Raw genomic sequence first — 21,713 nt, 5'->3', positions numbered from 1 at the left:
TCTTCGTTTCTCCGTTTCTTTCTTCGTTTTTCCGTTTATTTCTTCGTTTCTCCATTTATTTCTCCGATTCTACGTTTCTTTCTCCGTTTCTCCGTTTCTTTGTCCGTTTCTTCGTTTCTTTGTTCGTTACTCCGTTTCTTTCTTCGTTTCTCCGTTTCTTTCTCCGTTTCTCCGTTTCTTTCTTCGTTTCTCCGTTTATTTCTTCGTTTCTCCATTTATTTCTCCGACCCTCCGTTTCTTTCTTCGTTTCTCAGTTTCTTTCTTCGTTTCTCCGTTTCTTCCTTCGTTTCTCCGTTTCTTTCATCGTTTCTCTGTTTCTTTCTTCGTTTCTCCATTTATTTCTCCGATTCTCCGTTTCTTTCTTCGTTTCTCCGTTTCTTTCTTCGTTTCTTCGTTTCTTTCTTCGTTTCTCCGTTTCTTTCATCATTTCTCTGTTCTTTGTTCGTTTCTCCGTTCCTTTCTTCGTTTCGCCGTTTATTTCTCCGTTTCTCCGTTTCTTTGTTCGTTACGGCGTTTCTTTCTTCGTTACTCCGTTTCTTTCTTCGTTTCTCCGTTTCTTTGTTCGTTTCTCCGTTTCTATGTTCGTTTCTGCGTTTCTTTCTTCGTTTCTCCGTTTCTTTGTTCGTTTCCCGTTTCTTTCTTCGTTTCTCCGTTTCCTTGTTCGTTTCTGTGTTTCTTTCTCCGTTTTTCGTTTTATTTCTTCGTTTCTCCATTTATTTCTCCGATTCTCCGTTTCTTTCCTTGTTTCTCCGTTTCTTTGTTCATTTCTCCGTTTATTTCTTCGTTTCTCCGTTTCATTCTGCGTTTCTGCGTTTCTTTGTTCGCTTCTCTGTTTCTTTCTTCGTTTCTCCGTTTCTTTCTCCGTTTCTCCGTTTCTTTCATCATTTCCCCGTTTCTTTGTTCGTTTCTACGTTCCTTTCTTCTTTTCTCCGTTTATTTCTTCGTTCCTCCATTTATTTCTCCGTTTCTCCGTTTCTTTGTTCGTTTCCCCGTTTCTTTCTTCGTTTCTCCGTTTCTTTCTTCGTTTCTCCGTTTCTTTCTTCGTTTATCCGTTTCTTTCTTCGTTTCTCTGTTTCTTTCTCCGTTTCTCGTTTTATTTCTTCGTTTCTCCATTTATTTCTCCGATTCTCCGTTTCTTTCTTCCTTTCTTCGTTTCTTTCTTCGTTACTCCGTTTCTTTCTTCGTTTCTCCGTTTCTTTCTTCGTTTCTCCGTTTCTTTCTTCGTTTCTCCGTTTATTTCTTCGTTTCTCCATTTATTTCTCCGTTTCCCCGTTTCTTTCTTCGTTTCTCCGTTTCTTTCTTCGTTTCTCCGTTTATTTCTTCGTTTCTCCATTTATTTCTCCGTTTCTCCGTTTCTTTCTTCGTTTCTCCGTTTCTTTGTTCGTTTCTCCGTTTCTTTCTCCGTTTCTCCGTTTCTTTGTTCGTTTCCCCGTTTCTTTCTCCGTTTCTCGTTTTATTTCTTCGTTTCTCCATTTATTTCTCCGATTCTCCGTTTCTTTCTTCGTTTCTTCGTTTCTTTCTTCGTTACTCCGTTTCTTTCTTCGTTTCTCCGTTTCTTTCTTCGTTTCTCCGTTCCTTTCTTCGTTTCTCCGTTCCTTTCTTCGTTTCTCCGTTTGTTTCTTCGTTTCTCCATTTACTTCTCCGTTTCTCCCTCCCTTTGTTCGTTTCTCCGTTTCTTTGTTGGTTTCTCCGTTTCATTGTTCGTTTCTCCGTTTCTCTCTCCGTTTCTACGTTTCTTTCTTCGTTTCTCCGTTTCTTTCTTCGTTTCTCCGTTTCTTTCTTCGTTTCTCCATTTATTTCTCCGTTTCTCCGTTTCTTTCTTCGTTTCTCCGTTTCTTCCTTCGTTTCTCCGTTTATTTCTTCGTTTCTCCGTTTCTTTCTCCGTTTCTCCGTTTCTTTGTTCGTTTCTCCGTGTCTTTGTTCGTTTCTCCGTCTCTTTCTTCGTTTCTCCGTTTCTTTGTTCGTTTCTCCGTTCCTTTCTTCGTTTCTCCATTTATTTCTTCGTTTCTCCGTTTCTTTCTTCGTTTCTTCGTTTCTTTCTTCGTTTCTCCGTTTCTTTGTTCGTTTCTCCGTTTATTTCTTCGTTTCTCCATTTATTTCTCCGTTTCTACGTTTCTTTGTTCGTTTCTCCGTTTCTTTGTTCGTTTCTCCGTTTCTTTGTTCGTTTCTCCGTTTCTTTCTCCGATTCTCCGTTTCTTTGTTCGTTTCTCCGTTTCTTTCTTCGTTTCTTCGTTTCTTTCTTCATTACTCCGTTTCTTTCTTCGTTTCTCCGTTTCTTTCTTCGTTTCTCCGTTTCTTTCTTCGTTTCTCCGTTTATTTCTTCGTTTCTCCGTTTATCTCTCCGATTCTCCGTTTCTTTCTCCATTTCTCCGTTTCTTTCTTCGTTTCTCCGTTTCTTTGTTCGTTTCTCCGTTTATTTCTTCGTTTCTCCATTTATTTCTCCGTTTCTACGTTTCTTTGTTCGTTTCTCCGTTTCTTTGTTCGTTTCTCCGTTTCTTTCTCCGATTCTCCGTTTCTTTGTTCGTTTCTCCGTTTCTTTCTTCGTTTCTTCGTTTCTTTCTTCATTACTCCGTTTCTTTCTTCGTTTCTCCGTTTCTTTCTTCGTTTCTCCGTTTCTTTCTTCGTTTCTCCGTTTATTTCTTCGTTTCTCCATTTATTTCTCCGATTCTCCGTTTCTTTCTTCGTTTCTCCGTTTCTTTGTTCGTTTCTCCGTTTCTTTGTTCGTTTCTCCGTTTCTTTTTTCTTTTTTCCGTTTCTTTGTTCGTTTCTCCGCTTCTTTCTCCGTTTCTCGGTTTATTTCTTCGTTTCTCCATTTATTTCTCCGATTCTCCGTTTCTTTCTTCGTTTCTCCGTTTATATCTTCGTTTCTCCATTTATTTCTCCGTTTCTCCGTTTCTTTCTCCGTTTCTCCGTTTCTTTGTTCGTTTCTCCGTTTCTTTGTTCGTTACTCCGTTTCTTTCTTCGTATCTTCGTTTCTTTCTTCGTTACTCCGTTTCTTTCTTCGTTTCTCCGTTTCTTTCTTCGTTTCTCAATTTCTTTCTTCGTTTCTCCGTTTCTTTCTTCGTTTCTCCGTTTCTTTCTTCGCTTCTCAATTTCTTTCTTCGTTTCTCCGTTTCTTTCTTCGTTTCTCCGTTTCTTTCTTCGTTTCTCCGTTTATTTCTTCGTTTCTCCATTTGTTTTTCCGTTTCTCCGTTTCTTTCTTCGTTTCTCCGTTTCTTTGTACGTTTCTCCGTTTCTTTGTTATTTACTCCGTTTCTTTCTTCGTTTCTCCGTTTCTTTCTTCGTTTCTCCGATTCTTTCTTCGTTTCTCCGTTTATTTCTTCGTTTCTCCTTTTATTTCTCCGACTCTCCGTTTCTTTCTTCGTTTCTCAGTTTCTTTCTTCGTTTCTCCGTTTCTTTCGTCGTTTCTCCGTTTCTTTCATCGTTTCTCCGTTTGTTTCTTCGTTTCTCCATTTATTTCTCCGATTCTCCGTTTCTTTCTTCGTTTCTCCGTTTCTTTCTTCGTTTCTTCGTTTCTCCGTTTCTTTCATCATTTCTCCGTTTCTTAGTTCGTTTCTCCGTTCCTTCCCTCGTTCCTCTGTTTATTTCTCCATTTCTCCGTTTCTTTGTTCGTTACTCCGTTTCTTTCTTCGTTTCTCCGTTTCTTTCTTCGTTTCTCCGTTTCTTTCTTCGTTTCTCCGTTTCTTTCTTGGTTTCTCCGTTTATTTCTTCGTTTCTCCATTTATTTCTCCGTTTCTCCGTTTCTTTCTCCGTTTCTCCGTTTCTTTGTTCGTTTCTCCGTTTCTTTGTTCGTTACTCCGTTTCTTTCTTCGTTTCTCCGTTTCTTTCTTCGTTTCTCCGTTTCTTTCTTCGTTTTTCCGTTTATTTCTTCGTTTCTCCATTTATTTCTCCGATTCTACGTTTCTTTCTCCGTTTCTCCGTTTCTTTGTCCGTTTCTTCGTTTCTTTGTTCGTTACTCCGTTTCTTTCTTCGTTTCTCCGTTTCTTTCTCCGTTTCTCCGTTTCTTTCTTCGTTTCTCCGTTTATTTCTTCGTTTCTCCATTTATTTCTCCGACCCTCCGTTTCTTTCTTCGTTTCTCAGTTTCTTTCTTCGTTTCTCCGTTTCTTCCTTCGTTTCTCCGTTTCTTTCATCGTTTCTCTGTTTCTTTCTTCGTTTCTCCATTTATTTCTCCGATTCTCCGTTTCTTTCTTCGTTTCTCCGTTTCTTTCTTCGTTTCTTCGTTTCTTTCTTCGTTTCTCCGTTTCTTTCATCATTTCTCTGTTCTTTGTTCGTTTCTCCGTTCCTTTCTTCGTTTCGCCGTTTATTTCTCCGTTTCTCCGTTTCTTTGTTCGTTACGGCGTTTCTTTCTTCGTTACTCCGTTTCTTTCTTCGATTCTCCGTTTCTTTCTTCGTTTCTCCGTTTCTTTCTTCGTTTTTCCGTTTATATCTTCGTCTCTCCATTTATTTCTCCGATTCTACGTTTCTTTCTTCGTTTCTCAGTTTCTTTCTTCGTTTCTCCGTTTCTTTCTTCGTTTCTCCGTTTCTTTCTCCGTTTCTCGGGTTATTTCTTCGTTTCTCCATTTATTTCTCCGATTCTCCGTTTCTTTCTTCGTTTCTCCGTTTATATCTTCGTTTCTCCACTTATTTCTCCGTTTCTTTCCTTGTTTCTCCGTTTCTTTCTTCATTTCTCCGTTTATTTCTTTGTTTCTCCGTTTCATTCTGCGTTTCTGCGTTTCTTTGTTCGTTTCTCTGTTTCTTTCTTCGTTTCTCCGTTTCTTTCTCCGTTTCTCCGTTTCTTTCTTCGTTTCTCCGTTTATTTCTTCGTTTCTCCATTTATTTCTCCGACCCTCCGTTTCTTTCTTCGTTTCTCAGTTTCTTTCTTCGTTTCTCCGTTTCTTTCTTCGTTTCTCCGTTTCTTTCATCGTTTCTCTGTTTCTTTCTTCGTTTCTCCATTTATTTCTCCGATTCTCCGTTTCTTTCTTCGTTTCTCCGTTTCTTTCTTCGTTTCTTCGTTTCTATCTTCGTTTCTCCGTTTCTTTCATCATTTCTCTGTTCTTTGTTCGTTTCTCCGTTCCTTTCTTCGTTTCTCCGTTTATTTCTCCGTTTCTCCGTTTCATTGTTCGTTACGGCGTTTCTTTCTTCGTTACTCCGTTTCTTTCTTCGTTTCTCCGTTTCTTTCTTCGTTTCTCCGTTTCTTTCTTCGTTTTTCCGTTTATTTCTTCGTCTCTCCATTTATTTCTCCGATTCTACGTTTCTTTCTTCGTTTCTCAGTTTCTTTCTTCGTTTCTCCGTTTCTTTCTTCGTTTCTCCGTTTCTTTCTCCGTTTCTCGGGTTATTTCTTCGTTTCTCCATTTATTTCTCCGATTCTCCGTTTCTTTCTTCGTTTCTCCGTTTATATCTTCGTTTCTCCACTTATTTCTCCGTTTCTTTCCTTGTTTCTCCGTTTCTTTCTTCATTTCTCCGTTTATTTCTTCGTTTCTCCGTTTCATTCTGCGTTTCTGCGTTTCTTTGTTCGTTTCTCTGTTTCTTTCTTCGTTTCTCCGTTTCTTTCTCCGTTTCTCCGTTTCTTTGTTCGTTTCTCCGTTTCTTTGTCCGTTACTCCGTTTCTTTCTTCGTTTCTCCGTTTCTTTCTTCGTTTCTCAGTTTCTTTCTTCGTTTCTCCGTTTATTTCTTAGTTTCTCCATTTATTTCTCCGACTCTCCGTTTCTTTCTTCGTTTGTCAGTTTCTTCCTTCGTTTCTCCGTTTCTTTCTTCGTTTCTCCGTTTCTTTCTTCGTTTCTTCGTTTCTTTCTTCGTTTCTCCGTTTCTTTCACCATTTCTCCGTTTCTTTGCTCGTTTCTACGTTCCTTTCTTCGTTTCTCCGTTTATTTCTCCGTTTCTCCGTTTCTTTATTCGTTACTCCGTATCTTTCTTCGTTTCTCCGTTTCTTTCTTCATTTCACCGTTTCTTTCTTCGTTTCTCCGTTTCTTTCTTGGTTTCTCCGTTTACTTCTTCGTTTCTCCACTTATTTCTCCGATTCTCCGTTTCTTTCTTCGTTTCTCCGTTTATATCTTCGTTTCTCCATTTGTTTCTCCGTTTCTTTCCTTGTTTCTCCGTTTCTTTCTTCATTTCTCCGTTTATTTCTCCGTTTCTCCGTTTCTTTGTTCGTTACTCCGTTTCTTTCTACGTTTCTCCGTTTCTTTCTTCGTTTCTCCGTTTCTTTCTTCGTTTCTCCGTTTATTTCTTCGTTTCTCCGTCTCTTTCTTCGTTTCTCCGTTTATTTCTTCGTTACTCCATTTATTTCTCCGTTTCTCCGTTTCTTTCTTCGTTTCTACGTTTCTTTCTTCGTTTCTCCGTTTATTTCCTCGTTTCTCCATTTATTTCTCCGTTTCTCCGTTTCTTTCTTCGTTTCTCCGTTTCTTTGTTCGTTTCTCCGTTTATTTCTTCGTTTCTCCATTTATTTCTCCGTTTTTCCGTTTCTTTCTTCGTTTCTCCGTTTCTTTGCTCGTTTCTCCGTTTCTTTGTTCGTTTCTCCGTTTCTTTCTTCGTTTCTCCGTTTCTTTATTCGTTTCTCCGTTTCTTTCTTCGTTTCTCGGTTTATTTCTTCGTTTCTCCATTTATTACTCCGATTCTCCGTTTCTTTCTTCGTTTCTCCGTTTCTTTATTCGTTTCTCCGTTTCTTTCTTCGTTTCTCGGGTTATTTCTTCGTTTCTCCATTTATTACTCCGTTTCTCCGTTTCTTTCTTCGTTTCTCCGTTTCTTTGTTCGTTTCTCCGTTTCTTTCTTCGTTTCTCCGTTTCTTTCTTCGTTTCTCCGTCTCTTTCTTCGTTTCTCCGTTTATTTCTTCGTTTCTCCATTTATTTCTCCGTTTCTCCGTTTCTTTCTTCGTTTCTCCGTTTCTTTGTTCGTTTCTCCGTTTCTTTGATCGTTTCTCCGTTTCTTTCTTCGTTTCTCCGTTTCTTTGTTCGTTTCTCCGTTTCTTTCTTCGTTTCTTTCTTCGTTACTCCGTTTCTTTCTTCGTTTCTCCGTTTCTTTCTTCGTTTCTCCGTTTCTTTCTTCGTTTCTCCGTCTCTTTCTTCGTTTCTCCGTTTATTTCTACGTTACTCCATTTATTTCTCCGTTTCTCCGTTTCTTTCTTCGTTTCTACGTTTCTTTCTTCGTTTCTCCGTTTATTTCCTCGTTTCTCCATTTATTTCTCCGTTTCTCCGTTTCTTTCTTCGTTTCTCCGTTTCTTTGTTCGTTTCTCCGTTTCTTTCTTCGTTACTCCGTTTCTTTCTTCGTTTCTCCGTTTCTTTCTTCGTTTCTCCGTTTCTTTCTTCGTTTCTCCGTCTCTTTCTTCGTTTCTCCGTTTATTTCTTCGTTACTCCATTTATTTCTCCGTTTCTCCGTTTCTTTCTTCGTTTCTACGTTTCTTTCTTCGTTTCTCCGTTTATTTCCTCGTTTCTCCATTTATTTCTCCGTTTCTCCGTTTCTTTCTTCGTTTCTCCGTTTCTTTCTTCGTTTCTCCGCTTATTTCTTCGTTTCTCCATTTATTTCTCCGTTTCTCCGTTTCTTTCTTCGTTTCTCCGATTCTTTCTTCGTTTCTCCGTTTATTTCTTCGTTTCTCCATTTTTTTCTCCGTTTCTCCGTTTCGTTCTTCGTTTCTCCGTTTCTTTGTTCGTTTCTCCGTTTCTTTGTTCGTTTCTCCGTTTCTTTCTCCGTTTCTCCGTTTCTTTGTTCGTTTCTCCGTTTCTTTCTTCGTTTCTTCGTTCCTTTCTTCGTTACTCCGTTTCTTTCTTCGTTTCTCCGTTTCTTTCTTCGTTTCTGCGTTTCTTCCTTCGTTTCTCCGTTTATTTCTTCGTTTCTCCATTTATTTCTTCGTTTCTCCGTTTCTTTCTTTGTTTCTCCGCTTATTTCTTCGTTTCTCCATTTATTTCTCCGTTTCTCCGTTTCTTTCTTCGTTTCTCCGTTTCTTTCTTCGTTTCTCAGTTTATTTCTTCGTTACTCCGTTTCTTTCTTCGTTTCTCCGTTTCTTTCTTCGTTTCTCCGTTTCTTTCTTCGTTTCTCCACTTATTTCTTCGTTTCTCCATTTATTTCTCCGTTTCTCCGTTTATTTCTTCGTTTCTCCGTTTCTTTGCTCGTTTCTCCGTTTCTTTGTTCGTTTCTCCGTTTCTTTCTTCGTTTCTCCGTTTCTTTGTTCGTTTCTCCGTTTCTTTGTTCGTTTCTCCGTTTCTTTCTTCGTTACTCCGTTTCTTTCTTCGTTTCTCCGTTTCTTTCTTCGTTTCTCCGTTTCTTTCTTCGTTTCTCCGTCTCTTTCTTCGTTTCTCCGTTTATTTCTTCGTTACTCCATTTATTTCTCCGTTTCTCCGTTTCTTTCTTCGTTTCTACGTTTCTTTCTTCGTTTCTCCGTTTATTTCCTCGTTTCTCCATTTATTTCTCCGTTTCTCCGTTTCTTTCTTCGTTTCTCCGTTTCTTTCTTCGTTTCTCCGCTTATTTCTTCGTTTCTCCATTTATTTCTCCGTTTCTCCGTTTCTTTCTTCGTTTCTCCGATTCTTTCTTCGTTTCTCCGTTTATTTCTTCGTTTCTCCATTTTTTTCTCCGTTTCTCCGTTTCGTTCTTCGTTTCTCCGTTTCTTTGTTCGTTTCTCCGTTTCTTTGTTCGTTTCTCCGTTTCTTTCTCCGTTTCTCCGTTTCTTTGTTCGTTTCTCCGTTTCTTTCTTCGTTTCTTCGTTCCTTTCTTCGTTACTCCGTTTCTTTCTTCGTTTCTCCGTTTCTTTCTTCGTTTCTGCGTTTCTTCCTTCGTTTCTCCGTTTATTTCTTCGTTTCTCCATTTATTTCTTCGTTTCTCCGTTTCTTTCTTTGTTTCTCCGCTTATTTCTTCGTTTCTCCATTTATTTCTCCGTTTCTCCGTTTCTTTCTTCGTTTCTCCGTTTCTTCCTTCGTTTCTCAGTTTATTTCTTCGTTACTCCGTTTCTTTCTTCGTTTCTCCGTTTCTTTCTTCGTTTCTCCGTTTCTTTCTTCGTTTCTCCACTTATTTCTTCGTTTCTCCATTTATTTCTCCGTTTCTCCGTTTATTTCTTCGTTTCTCCGTTTCTTTGCTCGTTTCTCCGTTTCTTTGTTCGTTTCTCCGTTTCTTTCTTCGTTTCTCCGTTTCTTTGTTCGTTTCTCTGTTTCTCTCTTCGTTTCTCGGTTTATTTCTCCGTTTCTCCATTTATTACTCCGATTCTCCGTTTCTTTCTTCGTTTCTTCGTTTCCTTCCTCGTTACTCCGTTTCTTTCTTCGTTTCTCCGTTTCTTTCTTCGTTTCTCCGTTTCTTTCTTCGTTTCTCCGTTTCTTTGTTCGTTTCTCCGTCTCTTCGTTTATTTCTCCGTTTCTTTCCTTGTTTCTCCGTTTCTTTGTTCATTTCTCCGTTTATTTCTTCGTTTCTCCGTTTCATTCTGCGTTTCTGCGTTCCTTTGTTCGTTTCTCTGTTTCTTTCTTCGTTTCTCCGTTTCTTTCTCCGTTTCTCCGTTTCTTTGTTCGTTACTCCGTTTCTTTCTCCGTTTCTCCGTTTCTTTGTTCGTTACTCCGTTTCTTTGTTCGTTACTCCGTTTCTTACTTCGTTTCTCCGTTTCTTTGTTCGTTTCTCCGTTTCTTTCTTCGTTTCTCCGTTTCTTTCTCCGTTTCTCCGTTTCTTTGTTCATTTCTCCGTTTCACTCTCCGATTCTCCGTTCCTTTCTTCGTTTGTCCGTTTCTTTGTTCGTTTCTCTGTTTGTTTCTTCGTTTCTCCATTTATTTCTCCATTGTTCCGTTTCTTTGCTCGTTTCTCCGTTTCTTTGTTCGTTTCTCCGCTCCTTTCTCCGTTTCTCCGTTTATTTCTTCGTTTTTCCATTTATTTCTCCGTTTCTCCGTTCCTTTCTTCGTTTCTCCGTTTATTTCTTCGTTTCTCCAATTATTTCTCCGTTTCTCCGTCTCCTTGTTCGTCTCTCCGTTTCTTTGTTCGTTTCTCCGTTTCATTGTTTGTTTCTCCGTTTCTCTCTCCGATTCTCCGTTTCTTTCATCGTTTCTCCGTTTCTTTCTTCGTTTCTCCGTTTCTTTCTTCGTTTCTCTGTTTATTTCTTCGTTTCTCCATTTTTTTCTCCGTTTCTCCGTTTCTTTCTTCGTTTCTTCGTTTCTTTCTTCGTTACTCCGCTTCTTTCTTCGTTTCTCCGTTTCTTTCTTCGTTTCTCCATTTGTTTCTTCGTTTCTCCGTTTCTTTCTTCGTTTCGCCGTTTCTTTCTTCGGTTCTCCGTTTCTTTGTTCGTTTCTCCGTTTCTTTCTTCGTTACTGCGTTTCTTTCTTCCTTTCTCCGTTTCTTTCTTCGTTTGTCCGTTTCTTTGTTCGTTTCTCCGCTCCTTTCTCCGTTTCTCCGTTTCTTTCTTCGTTTCTCCGTTTATTTCTTCGTTTCTCCATTTATTTCTCCGTTTCTCCGTCTCTTTGTTCGTTTCTCCGTCTCTTTGTTTGTTTCTCCGTGTCAATGTTCGTTTCTCCGTTTCTCTCTCCGATTCTCCGTTTCTTTCATCGTTTCTCCGTTTCTTTCTTCGTTTCTCCGTTTCTTTCTTCGTTTCTCCGTTTATTTCTTCGTTTCTCCACTTATTTCTCCGTTTCTCCGTTTGTTTCTTCGTTTCCCCGTTTCTTTGCTCGTTTCTCCGTTTCTTTCTTTGTATCTCCGTTTCTTTCTTCGTTTCTCCGATTCTTTCTTCGTTTCTCCGTTTCTCTCTCCGTTTCTCCGTTTCTTTCTTCGTTTCTCCGTTTCTTTCTTCGTTTCTCCGTTTCTTTCTTCGTTTCTCCGTTTATTTCTTCGTTTCTCCATTTATTTGTCCGATTCTCCGTTTCTTTCTTCGTTTCTCAGTTTCTTTCTTCGTTTCTCCGTTTCTTTCTTCGTTTCTCCGTTTCTTTGTCCGTTTCTCCGTTTCTTTCTTCGTTTCTCCGTTTCTTTTTTCGTTTCTCCGTTTCTGTCTTCGTTTCTCCGTTTCTTTCTTCGTTTCTCCGTTTCTTTGTTCGTTTCTCCGTTTCTTTGTTCGTTTCTCCGTTTCTTTGTTCGTTTCTCCGTTTCTTTCTTCGTTTCTCTGTTTCTTTCTTCGTTTCTCCGTTTCTTTGTTCGTTTCTCCGTTTCTTTCTTCGTTTCTCCGTTTCTTTCTTCGTTTCTCCGTTTCTTTGTTCGTTTCTCCGTTTCTTTCTCCGTTTCTCGGGTTATTTCTTCGTTTCTCCATTTAGTTCTCCGATTCTCCGTTTCTTTCTTCGTTTCTCCGTTTATATCTTCGTTTCTCCGTTTCTTTCTTCGTTTCTCCGTTTATTTCTTCGTTTATCCATTTATTTCTCCGTTTCTCCGTCTCTTTCTTCGTTTCTCCGTTTCTTTGTTCGTTTCTCCGTCTCTTTCTTCGTTTCTCCGTTTCTCTCTTCGATTCTCCGTTTCTTTCATCGTTTCTCCGTTTCTTTCTTCGTTTCTCCGTTTCTTTCTTCGTTTCTCCGTTTATTTCTTCATTTCTCCATTTATTTCGCCGATTCTCCGTTTCTTTCTTCGGTTCTTCGTTTCTTTCTTCGTTACTCCGTTTCTTTCTTCGTTTCTCCGTTTCTTTCTTCGTTTCTCCATTTGTTTCTTCGTTTCTCCGTTTCTTTCTTCGTTTCTCCATTTATTTCTCCGTTTCTCCGTTTCTTTCTTCGTTTCTCCGTTTCTTTGTTCGTTTCTCCGTTTCTTTCTTCGGTTCTCCGTTTCTTTGTTCGTTTCTCCGTTTCTTTCTTCGTTACTGCGTTTCTTTCTTCCTTTCTCCGTTTCTTTCTTCGTTTGTCCGTTTCTTTGTTCGATTCTCCGCTCCTTTCTCCGTTTCTCCGTTTCTTTCTTCGTTTCTCCGTTTATTTCTTCGTTTCTCCATTTATTTCTCCGTTTCTCCGTCTCTTTGTTCGTTTCTCCGTCTCTTTGTTTGTTTCTCCGTTTCAATGTTCGTTTCTCCGTTTCTCTCTCCGATTCTCCGTTTCTTTCATCGTTTCTCCGTTTCTTTCTTCGTTTCTCCGTTTCTTTCTTCGTTTCTCCGTTTATTTCTTCGTTTCTCCACTTATTTCTCCGTTTCTCCGTTTGTTTCTTCGTTTCCCCGTTTCTTTGTTCGTTTCTCCGTTTCTTTCTTTGTATCTCCGTTTCTTTCTTCGTTTCTCCGATTCTTTCTTCGTTTCTCCGTTTCTCTCTCCGTTTCTCCGTTTCTTTCTTCGTTTCTCCGTTTCTTTCTTCGTTTCTCCGTTTCTTTCTTCGTTTCTCCGTTTATTTCTTCGTTTCTCCATTTATTTCTCCGATTCTCCGTTTCTTTCTTCGTTTCTCAGTTTCTTTCTTCGTTTCTCCGTTTCTTTCTTCGTTTCTCCGTTTCTTTGTCCGTTTCTCCGTTTCTTTCTTCGTTTCTCCGTTTCTTTTTTCGTTTCTCCGTTTCTGTCTTCGTTTCTCCGTTTCTTTCTTCGTTTCACCGTTTCTTTGTTCGTTTCTCCGTTTCTTTGTTCGTTTCTCCGTTTCTTTGTTCGTTTCTCCGTTTCTTTCTTCGTTTCTCCGTTTCTTTGTTCGTTTCTCCGTTTCTTTGTTCGTTTCTCCGTTTCTTTCTTCGTTTCTCCGTTTCTTTCTTCGTTTCTCCGTTTCTTTGTTCGTTTCTCCGTTTCTTTCTCCGTTTCTCGGGTTATTTCTTCGTTTCTCCATTTAGTTCTCCGATTCTCCGTTTCTTTCTTCGTTTCTCCGTTTATATCTTCGTTTCTCCGTTTCTTTCTTCGTTTCTCCGTTTATTTCTTCGTTTATCCATTTATTTCTCCGTTTCTCCGTCTCTTTCTTCGTTTCTCCGTTTCTTTGTTCGTTTCTCCGTCTCTTTCTTCGTTTCTCCGTTTCTCTCTTCGATTCTCCGTTTCTTTCATCGTTTCTCCGTTTCTTTCTTCGTTTCTCCGTTTCTGTCTTCGTTTCTCCGTTTATTTCTTCATTTCTCCATTTATTTGTCCGATTCTCCGTTTCTTTCTTCGGTTCTTCGTTTCTTTCATCGTTCCTCCGTTTCTTTCTTCGTTTCTCCGTTTCTTTCTTCGTTTCTCCGTTTATTTCTTCATTTCTCCATTTATTTCTCCGATTCTCCGTTTCTTTCTTCGTTTCTTCGTTTCTTTCTTCGTTACTCCGTTTCTTTCTTCGTTTCTCCGTTTCTTTCTTCGTTTCTCCATTTGTTTCTTCGTTTCTCCGTTTCTTTCTTCGTTTCTCCGTTTCTTTCTTCGTTTCTCCGTTTATTTCTTCGTTTCTCCATTTATTTCTCCGTTTCTCCATTTCTTTCTTCGTTTCTCCGTTTCTTTGTTCGTTTCTCCGTTTCTTTGTTCGTTTCTCCGTTTCTTTCTTCGTTTCTCCGTTTCTTTCTTCGTTTCTCCGTTTATTTCTTCGTTTCTCCATTTATTTCTCCGTTTCTCCGCTTTTTTTTCGTTTCTCCGTTTCTTTGTTCGTTTCTCCGTTTCTCCATTTCTTTCGTCGTTTGTCCGTTTCTTTGTTCGTTTCTCTGTTTGTTTCTTCGTTTCTCCATTTATTTCTCCGTTTCTCCATTTCTTTGTTCGTTACTCCGTTTCTTTCTTCGTTTCTCCGTTTCTTTCTTCGTTTCTCCGTTTCTTTCTTCGTTTCTCCGTATCTTTGTTCGTTTCTCCGTTTCTTTCTTTGTATCTCCGTTTCTTTCTTCGTTTCTCCGATTCTTTCTTCGTTTCTCCGTTTCTCTCTCCGTTTCTCCGTTTCTTTCTTCGTTTCTCCGTTTCTTTCTTCGTTTCTCCGTTTCTTTCTTCGTTTCTCCGTTTATTTCTTCGTTTCTCCATTTATTTGTCCGATTCTCCGTTTCTTTCTTCGTTTCTCAGTTTCTTTCTTCGTTTCTCCGTTTCTTTCTTCGTTTCTCCGTTTCTTTGTCCGTTTCTCCGTTTCTTTCTTCGTTTCTCCGTTTCTTTTTTCGTTTCTCCGTTTCTGTCTTCGTTTCTCCGTTTCTTTCTTCGTTTCTCCGTTTCTTTGTTCGTTTCTCCGTTTCTTTGTTCGTTTCTCCGTTTCTTTGTTCGTTTCTCCGTTTCTTTCTTCGTTTCTCCGTTTCTTTGTTCGTTTCTCCGTTTCTTTGTTCGTTTCTCCGTTTCTTTCTTCGTTTCTCCGTTTCTTTCTTCGTTTCTCCGTTTCTTTGTTCGTTTCTCCGTTTCTTTCTCCGTTTCTCGGGTTATTTCTTCGTTTCTCCATTTAGTTCTCCGATTCTCCGTTTCTTTCTTCGTTTCTCCGTTTATATCTTCGTTTCTCCGTTTATTTCTTCATTTCTCCATTTATTTCTCCGATTCTCCGTTTCTTTCTTCGGTTCTTCGTTTCTTTCTTCGTTACTCCGTTTCTTTCTTCGTTTCTCCGTTTCTTTCTTCGTTTCTCCATTTGTTTCTTCGTTTCTCCGTTTCTTTCTTCGTTTCGCCGTTTCTTTTTTCGGTTCTCCGTTTCTTTGTTCGTTTCTCCGTTTCTTTCTTCGTTACTGCGTTTCTTTCTTCCTTTCTCCGTTTCTTTCTTCGTTTGTCCGTTTCTTTGTTCGTTTCTCCGCTCCTTTCTCCGTTTCTCCGTTTCTTTCTTCGTTTCTCCGTTTATTTCTTCGTTTCTCCATTTATTTCTCCGTTTCTCCGTCTCTTTGTTCGTTTCTCCGTCTCTTTGTTTGTTTCTCCGTGTCAATGTTCGTTTCTCCGTTTCTCTCTCCGATTCTCCGTTTCTTTCATCGTTTCTCCGTTTCTTTCTTCGTTTCTCCGTTTCTTTCTTCGTTTCTCCGTTTATTTCTTCGTTTCTCCACTTATTTCTCCGTTTCTCCGTTTGTTTCTTCGTTTCCCCGTTTCTTTGCTCGTTTCTCCGTTTCTTTCTTTGTATCTCCGTTTCTTTCTTCGTTTCTCCGATTCTTTCTTCGTTTCTCCGTTTCTCTCTCCGTTTCTCCGTTTCTTTCTTCGTTTCTCCGTTTCTTTCTTCGTTTCTCCGTTTCTTTCTTCGTTTCTCCGTTTATTTCTTCGTTTCTCCATTTATTTGTCCGATTCTCCGTTTCTTTCTTCGTTTCTCAGTTTCTTTCTTCGTTTCTCCGTTTCTTTCTTCGTTTCTCCGTTTCTTTGTCCGTTTCTCCGTTTCTTTCTTCGTTTCTCCGTTTCTTTTTTCGTTTCTCCGTTTCTGTCTTCGTTTCTCCGTTTCTTTCTTCGTTTCTCCGTTTCTTTGTTCGTTTCTCCGTTTCTTTGTTCGTTTCTCCGTTTCTTTGTTCGTTTCTCCGTTTCTTTCTTCGTTTCTCTGTTTCTTTGTTCGTTTCTCCGTTTCTTTGTTCGTTTCTCCGTTTCTTTCTTCGTTTCTCCGTTTCTTTCTTCGTTTCTCCGTTTCTTTGTTCGTTTCTCCGTTTCTTTCTCCGTTTCTCGGGTTATTTCTTCGTTTCTCCATTTAGTTCTCCGATTCTCCGTTTCTTTCTTCGTTTCTCCGTTTATATCTTCGTTTCTCCGTTTCTTTCTTCGTTTCTCCGTTTATTTCTTCGTTTATCCATTTATTTCTCCGTTTCTCCGTCTCTTTCTTCGTTTCTCCGTTTCTTTGTTCGTTTCTCCGTCTCTTTCTTCGTTTCTCCGTTTCTCTCTTCGATTCTCCGTTTCTTTCATCGTTTCTCCGTTTCTTTCTTCGTTTCTCCGTTTCTTTCTTCGTTTCTCCGTTTATTTCTTCATTTCTCCATTTATTACGCCGATTCTCCGTTTCTTTCTTCGGTTCTTCGTTTCTTTCTTCGTTACTCCGTTTCTTTCTTCGTTTCTCCGTTTCTTTCTTCGTTTCTCCATTTGTTTCTTCGTTTCTCCGTTTCTTTCTTCGTTTCTCCATTTATTTCTCCGTTTCTCCGTTTCTTTCTTCGTTTCTCCGTTTCTTTGTTCGTTTCTCCGTTTCTTTCTTCGGTTCTCCGTTTCTTTGTTCGTTTCTCCGTTTCTTTCTTCGTTACTGCGTTTCTTTCTTCCTTTCTCCGTTTCTTTCTTCGTTTGTCCGTTTCTTTGTTCGATTCTCCGCTCCTTTCTCCGTTTCTCCGTTTCTTTCTTCGTTTCTCCGTTTATTTCTTCGTTTCTCCATTTATTTCTCCGTTTCTCCGTCTCTTTGTTCGTTTCTCCGTCTCTTTGTTTGTTTCTCCGTTTCAATGTTCGTTTCTCCGTTTCTCTCTCCGATTCTCCGTTTCTTTCATCGTTTCTCCGTTTCTTTCTTCGTTTCTCCGTTTCTTTCTTCGTTTCTCCGTTTATTTCTTCGTTTCTCCACTTATTTCTCCGTTTCTCCGTTTGTTTCTTCGTTTCCCCGTTTCTTTGTTCGTTTCTCCGTTTCTTTCTTTGTATCTCCGTTTCTTTCTTCGTTTCTCCGATTCTTTCTTCGTTTCTCCGTTTCTCTCTCCGTTTCTCCGTTTCTTTCTTCGTTTCTCCGTTTCTTTCTTCGTTTCTCCGTTTCTTTCTTCGTTTCTCCGTTTATTTCTTCGTTTCTCCATTTATTTCTCCGATTCTCCGTTTCTTTCTTCGTTTCTCAGTTTCTTTCTTCGTTTCTCCGTTTCTTTCTTCGTTTCTCCGTTTCTTTGTCCGTTTCTCCGTTTCTTTCTTCGTTTCTCCGTTTCTTTTTTCGTTTCTCCGTTTCTGTCTTCGTTTCTCCGTTTCTTTCTTCGTTTCACCGTTTCTTTGTTCGTTTCTCCGTTTCTTTGTTCGTTTCTCCGTTTCTTTGTTCGTTTCTCCGTTTCTTTCTTCGTTTCTCCGTTTCTTTGTTCGTTTCTCCGTTTCTTTGTTCGTTTCTCCGTTTCTTTCTTCGTTTCTCCGTTTCTTTCTTCGTTTCTCCGTTTCTTTGTTCGTTTCTCGGGTTATTTCTTCGTTTCTCCATTTAGTTCTCCGATTCTCCGTTTCTTTCTTCGTTTCTCCGTTTATATCTTCGTTTCTCCGTTTCTTTCTTCGTTTCTCCGTTTATTTCTTCGTTTATCCATTTATTTCTCCGTTTCTCCGTCTCTTTCTTCGTTTCTCCGTTTCTTTGTTCGTTTCTCCGTCTCTTTCTTCGTTTCTCCGTTTCTCTCTTCGATTCTCCGTTTCTTTCATCGTTTCTCCGTTTCTTTCTTCGTTTCTCCGTTTCTGTCTTCGTTTCTCCGTTTATTTCTTCATTTCTCCATTTATTTGTCCGATTCTCCGTTTCTTTCTTCGGTTCTTCGTTTCTTTCATCGTTCCTCCGTTTCTTTCTTCGTTTCTCCGTTTCTTTCTTCGTTTCTCCGTTTATTTCTTCATTTCTCCATTTATTTCTCCGATTCTCCGTTTCTTTCTTCGTTTCTTCGTTTCTTTCTTCGTTACTCCGTTTCTTTCTTCGTTTCTCCGTTTCTTTCTTCGTTTCTCCATTTGTTTCTTCGTTTCTCCGTTTCTTTCTTCGTTTCTCCGTTTCTTTCTTCGTTTCTCCGTTTATTTCTTCGTTTCTCCATTTATTTCTCCGTTTCTCCATTTCTTTCTTCGTTTCTCCGTTTCTTTGTTCGTTTCTCCGTTTCTTTGTTCGTTTCTCCGTTTCTTTCTTCGTTTCTCCGTTTCTTTCTTCGTTTCTCCGTTTATTTCTTCGTTTCTCCATTTATTTCTCCGTTTCTCCGCTTTTTTTTCGTTTCTCCGTTTCTTTGTTCGTTTCTCCGTTTCTCCATTTCTTTCGTCGTTTGTCCGTTTCTTTGTTCGTTTCTCTGTTTGTTTCTTCGTTTCTCCATTTATTTCTCCGTTTCTCCATTTCTTTGTTCGTTACTCCGTTTCTTTCTTCGTTTCTCCGTTTCTTTCTTCGTTTCTCCGTTTCTTTCTTCGTTTCTCCGTATCTTTGTTCGTTTCTCCGTTTCTTTCTTTGTTTCTCCGTTTCTTTCTTCGTTTCTCAGTTTCTTTCTTCGTTTCTCCGTTTCTTTCTTCGTTTCTCCGTTTCTTTCTTCGTTTCTCCGTTTCTTTCTTCGTTTCTCCGTTTCTTTCTTCGTTTCTCCGTTTCTTTCTTCGTTTCTCCGTTTCTTTCTTCGTTTCTCCGTTTCTTTCTTCGTTTCTCCGTTTCTTTGTACGTTTCTCCGTTTCTTTCTTCGTTTCGCCGTTTCTTTCTCCGTTTCTCGGTTTATTTCTTCGTTTCTCCATTTATTTCTCCGATTCTTCGTTTCTTCGATTCTTTCTTCGTTACTCCGTTTCTTTCTTCGTTTCTCCGTTTCTTTCTTTGTTTCTCCGTTTCTTTCTTCGTTTCTCCGTTTCTTTGTTCGTTTCTCCATTTCTTTGTTCGTTTCTCCATTTATTTCTCCGTTTCTCCGTTTCTTTCTTCGTTTCTCCGTTTCTTTCTACGTTTCTCCGTTTCTTTGTTCGTTTCTCCGTTTATTTCTTCGTTTCTTCATTTATTTCTCCGTTTCTCCGTTTCTTTCTTGGTTTCTCCGTTTCTTTCTTCGTTTCTCCGTTTCTTTCTTCGTTTCTCCGTTTCTTTCTTCGTTTCTCCGTTTCTTTTTTCGTTTCTCCGTTTCTTTCTTCGTTTCTCCGTTTCTTTCTTCGTTTCTCCGTTTCTTTGTTCGTTTCTCCGTTTCTTTCTTTGTTTCTCCGTTTCTTTCTTCGTTTCTCCGTTTATTTCTTCGTTTCTCCATTTATTTCTCCGTTTCTCTGTTTCTTTGTTCGTTTCTCCGTTTCTTTCTACGTTTCTCCGTTTCTTTCTTCGTTTCCCGTTTCTTTCTTCGTTTCTCCGTTTCTTTCCTCGTTTCTCCGTTTCTTTCTTCGTTTCTCCGTTTCTTTCTTCGTTTCTCCGTTTCTTTGTACATTTCTCCGTTTCTTTCTTCGTTTCGCCGTTTCTTTCTCCGTTTCTCGGTTTATTTCTTCGTTTCTCCATTTATTTCTCCGATTCTTCGCTTCTTCGATTCTTTGTTCGATTCTCCGTTTCTTTCTTCGTTTCTCCGTTTCTTTCTTCGTTTCTCCGTTTCTTTCTTCGTTTCTCCATTTATTTCTCCGATTCTCCGTTTCTTTCTTAGTTTCTCCGTTTATATCTTCGTTTCTCCGTTTCTTTCTTCGTTTCTCCGTTTATTTCTTCGTTTCTCCATTTATTTCTCCGTTTCTCCATTTCTTTCTTCGTTACTCCGTTTCTTTCTTCGTTTCTCCGTATCTTTGTTCGTTTCTCCGTTTCTTTCTTTGTTTCTCCGTTTCTTTCTTCGTTTCTCAGTTTCTTTCTTCGTTATCCGTTTCTTTCTTCGTTTCTCCGTTTCTTTCTTCGTTTCTCCGTTTCTTTCTTCGTTTCTCCATTTATTTCTCCGATTCTCCGTTTCTTTTTTCGTTTCTCCGTTTATATCTTCGTTTCTCCGTTTCTTTCTTCGTTTCTCCGTTTATTTCTTCGTTTCTCCATTTATTTCTCCGTTTCTCCATTTCTTTCTTCGTTTCTCCGTTTCTTTGTTCGTTTCTCCGTTTCTCCGTTTCATTCGTCGTTTGTCCGTTTCTTTGTTCGTTTCTCTGTTTGTTTCTTCGTTTCTCCATTTATTTCTCCGTTTCTCCATTTCGTTGTTCGTTACTCCGTTTCTTTCTTCGTTTCTCCGTGTCTTTCTTCGTTTCTCCGTTTCTTTCTTCGTTTCTCAGTTTATTTCTTCCTTTCTCCACTTATTTCTCCGTTTCTCTGTTTCTTTCTACGTTTCCCCGTTTCTTTGTTCGTTTCTCCGTTTCTTTCTTTGTATCTCCGTTTCTTTCTTCGTTTCTCCGTTTCTTTCTTCGTTTCTCCGTTTCTTTCTTCGTTTCTTCGTTTCTTTCTTCGTTTCTCCGTTTCTTTCTTCGTTTCCCCGTTTCATTGTTCGTTTCTCCGTTTCTTTCTTTGTATCTCCGTTTCTTTCTTCGTTTCTCCGTTTCTTTCTTCGTTTCTCCGTTTATTTCTTCGTTTCTCCATTTATTTCTCCGTTTCTCCATTTCTTTCTTCGTTTCTCCGTATCTTTGTTCGTTTCTCCGTTTCTTTCTTTGTTTCTCCGTTTCTTTCTTCGTTTCTCAGTTTCTTTCTTCGTTTCTCCGTTTCTTTCTTCGTTTCTCCGTTTCTTTCTTCGTTTCTCCGTTTCTTTCTTCGTTTCTCCGTTTCTTTCTTCGTTTCTCCGTTTCTTTCTTCGTTTCTCCGTTTCTTTCTTCGTTTCTCCGTTTCTTTCTTCGTTTCTCCGTTTCTTTGTACGTTTCTCCGTTTCTTTCTTCGTTTCGCCGTTTCTTTCTCCGTTTCTCGGTTTATTTCTTCGTTTCTCCATTTATTTCTCCGATTCTTCGTTTCTTCGATTCTTTCTTCGTTACTCCGTTTCTTTCTTCGTTTCTCCGTTTCTTTCTTTGTTTCTCCGTTTCTTTCTTCGTTTCTCCGTTTCTTTGTTCGTTTCTCCATTTCTTTGTTCGTTTCTCCATTTATTTCTCCGTTTCTCCGTTTCTTTCTTCGTTTCTCCGTTTCTTTCTACGTTTCTCCGTTTCTTTGTTCGTTTCTCCGTTTATTTCTTCGTTTCTTCATTTATTTCTCCGTTTCTCCGTTTCTTTCTTGGTTTCTCCGTTTCTTTCTTCGTTTCTCCGTTTCTTTCTTCGTTTCTCCGTTTCTTTCTTCGTTTCTCCGTTTCTTTTTTCGTTTCTCCGTTTCTTTCTTCGTTTCTCCGTTTCTTTCTTCGTTTCTCCGTTTCTTTGTTCGTTTCTCCGTTTCTTTCTTTGTTTCTCCGTTTCTTTCTTCGTTTCTCCGTTTATTTCTTCGTTTCTCCATTTATTTCTCCGTTTCTCTGTTTCTTTGTTCGTTTCTCCGTTTCTTTCTACGTTTCTCCGTTTCTTTCTTCGTTTCCCGTTTCTTTCTTCGTTTCTCCGTTTCTTTCCTCGTTTCTCCGTTTCTTTCTTCGTTTCTCCGTTTCTTTCTTCGTTTCTCCGTTTCTTTGTACATTTCTCCGTTTCTTTCTTCGTTTCGCCGTTTCTTTCTCCGTTTCTCGGTTTATTTCTTCGTTTCTCCATTTATTTCTCCGATTCTTCGCTTCTTCGATTCTTTGTTCGATTCTCCGTTTCTTTCTTCGTTTCTCCGTTTCTTTCTTCGTTTCTCCGTTTCTTTCTTCGTTTCTCCATTTATTTCTCCGATTCTCCGTTTCTTTCTTAGTTTCTCCGTTTATATCTTCGTTTCTCCGTTTCTTTCTTCGTTTCTCCGTTTATTTCTTCGTTTCTCCATTTATTTCTCCGTTTCTCCATTTCTTTCTTCGTTACTCCGTTTCTTTCTTCGTTTCTCCGTATCTTTGTTCGTTTCTCCGTTTCTTTCTTTGTTTCTCCGTTTCTTTCTTCGTTTCTCAGTTTCTTTCTTCGTTATCCGTTTCTTTCTTCGTTTCTCCGTTTCTTTCTTCGTTTCTCCGTTTCTTTCTTCGTTTCTCCATTTATTTCTCCGATTCTCCGTTTCTTTTTTCGTTTCTCCGTTTATATCTTCGTTTCTCCGTTTCTTTCTTCGTTTCTCCGTTTATTTCTTCGTTTCTCCATTTATTTCTCCGTTTCTCCATTTCTTTCTTCGTTTCTCCGTTTCTTTGTTCGTTTCTCCGTTTCTCCGTTTCATTCGTCGTTTGTCCGTTTCTTTGTTCGTTTCTCTGTTTGTTTCTTCGTTTCTCCATTTATTTCTCCGTTTCTCCATTTCGTTGTTCGTTACTCCGTTTCTTTCTTCGTTTCTCCGTGTCTTTCTTCGTTTCTCCGTTTCTTTCTTCGTTTCTCAGTTTATTTCTTCCTTTCTCCACTTATTTCTCCGTTTCTCTGTTTCTTTCTACGTTTCCCCGTTTCTTTGTTCGTTTCTCCGTTTCTTTCTTTGTATCTCCGTTTCTTTCT

The sequence above is a fragment of the Ptiloglossa arizonensis genome, chromosome 9 (assembly GCF_051014685.1).
Source record: "Ptiloglossa arizonensis isolate GNS036 chromosome 9, iyPtiAriz1_principal, whole genome shotgun sequence".
Classification (NCBI taxonomy): domain Eukaryota; kingdom Metazoa; phylum Arthropoda; class Insecta; order Hymenoptera; family Colletidae; genus Ptiloglossa; species Ptiloglossa arizonensis.
This window is presented reverse-complemented; position numbering follows the sequence as displayed.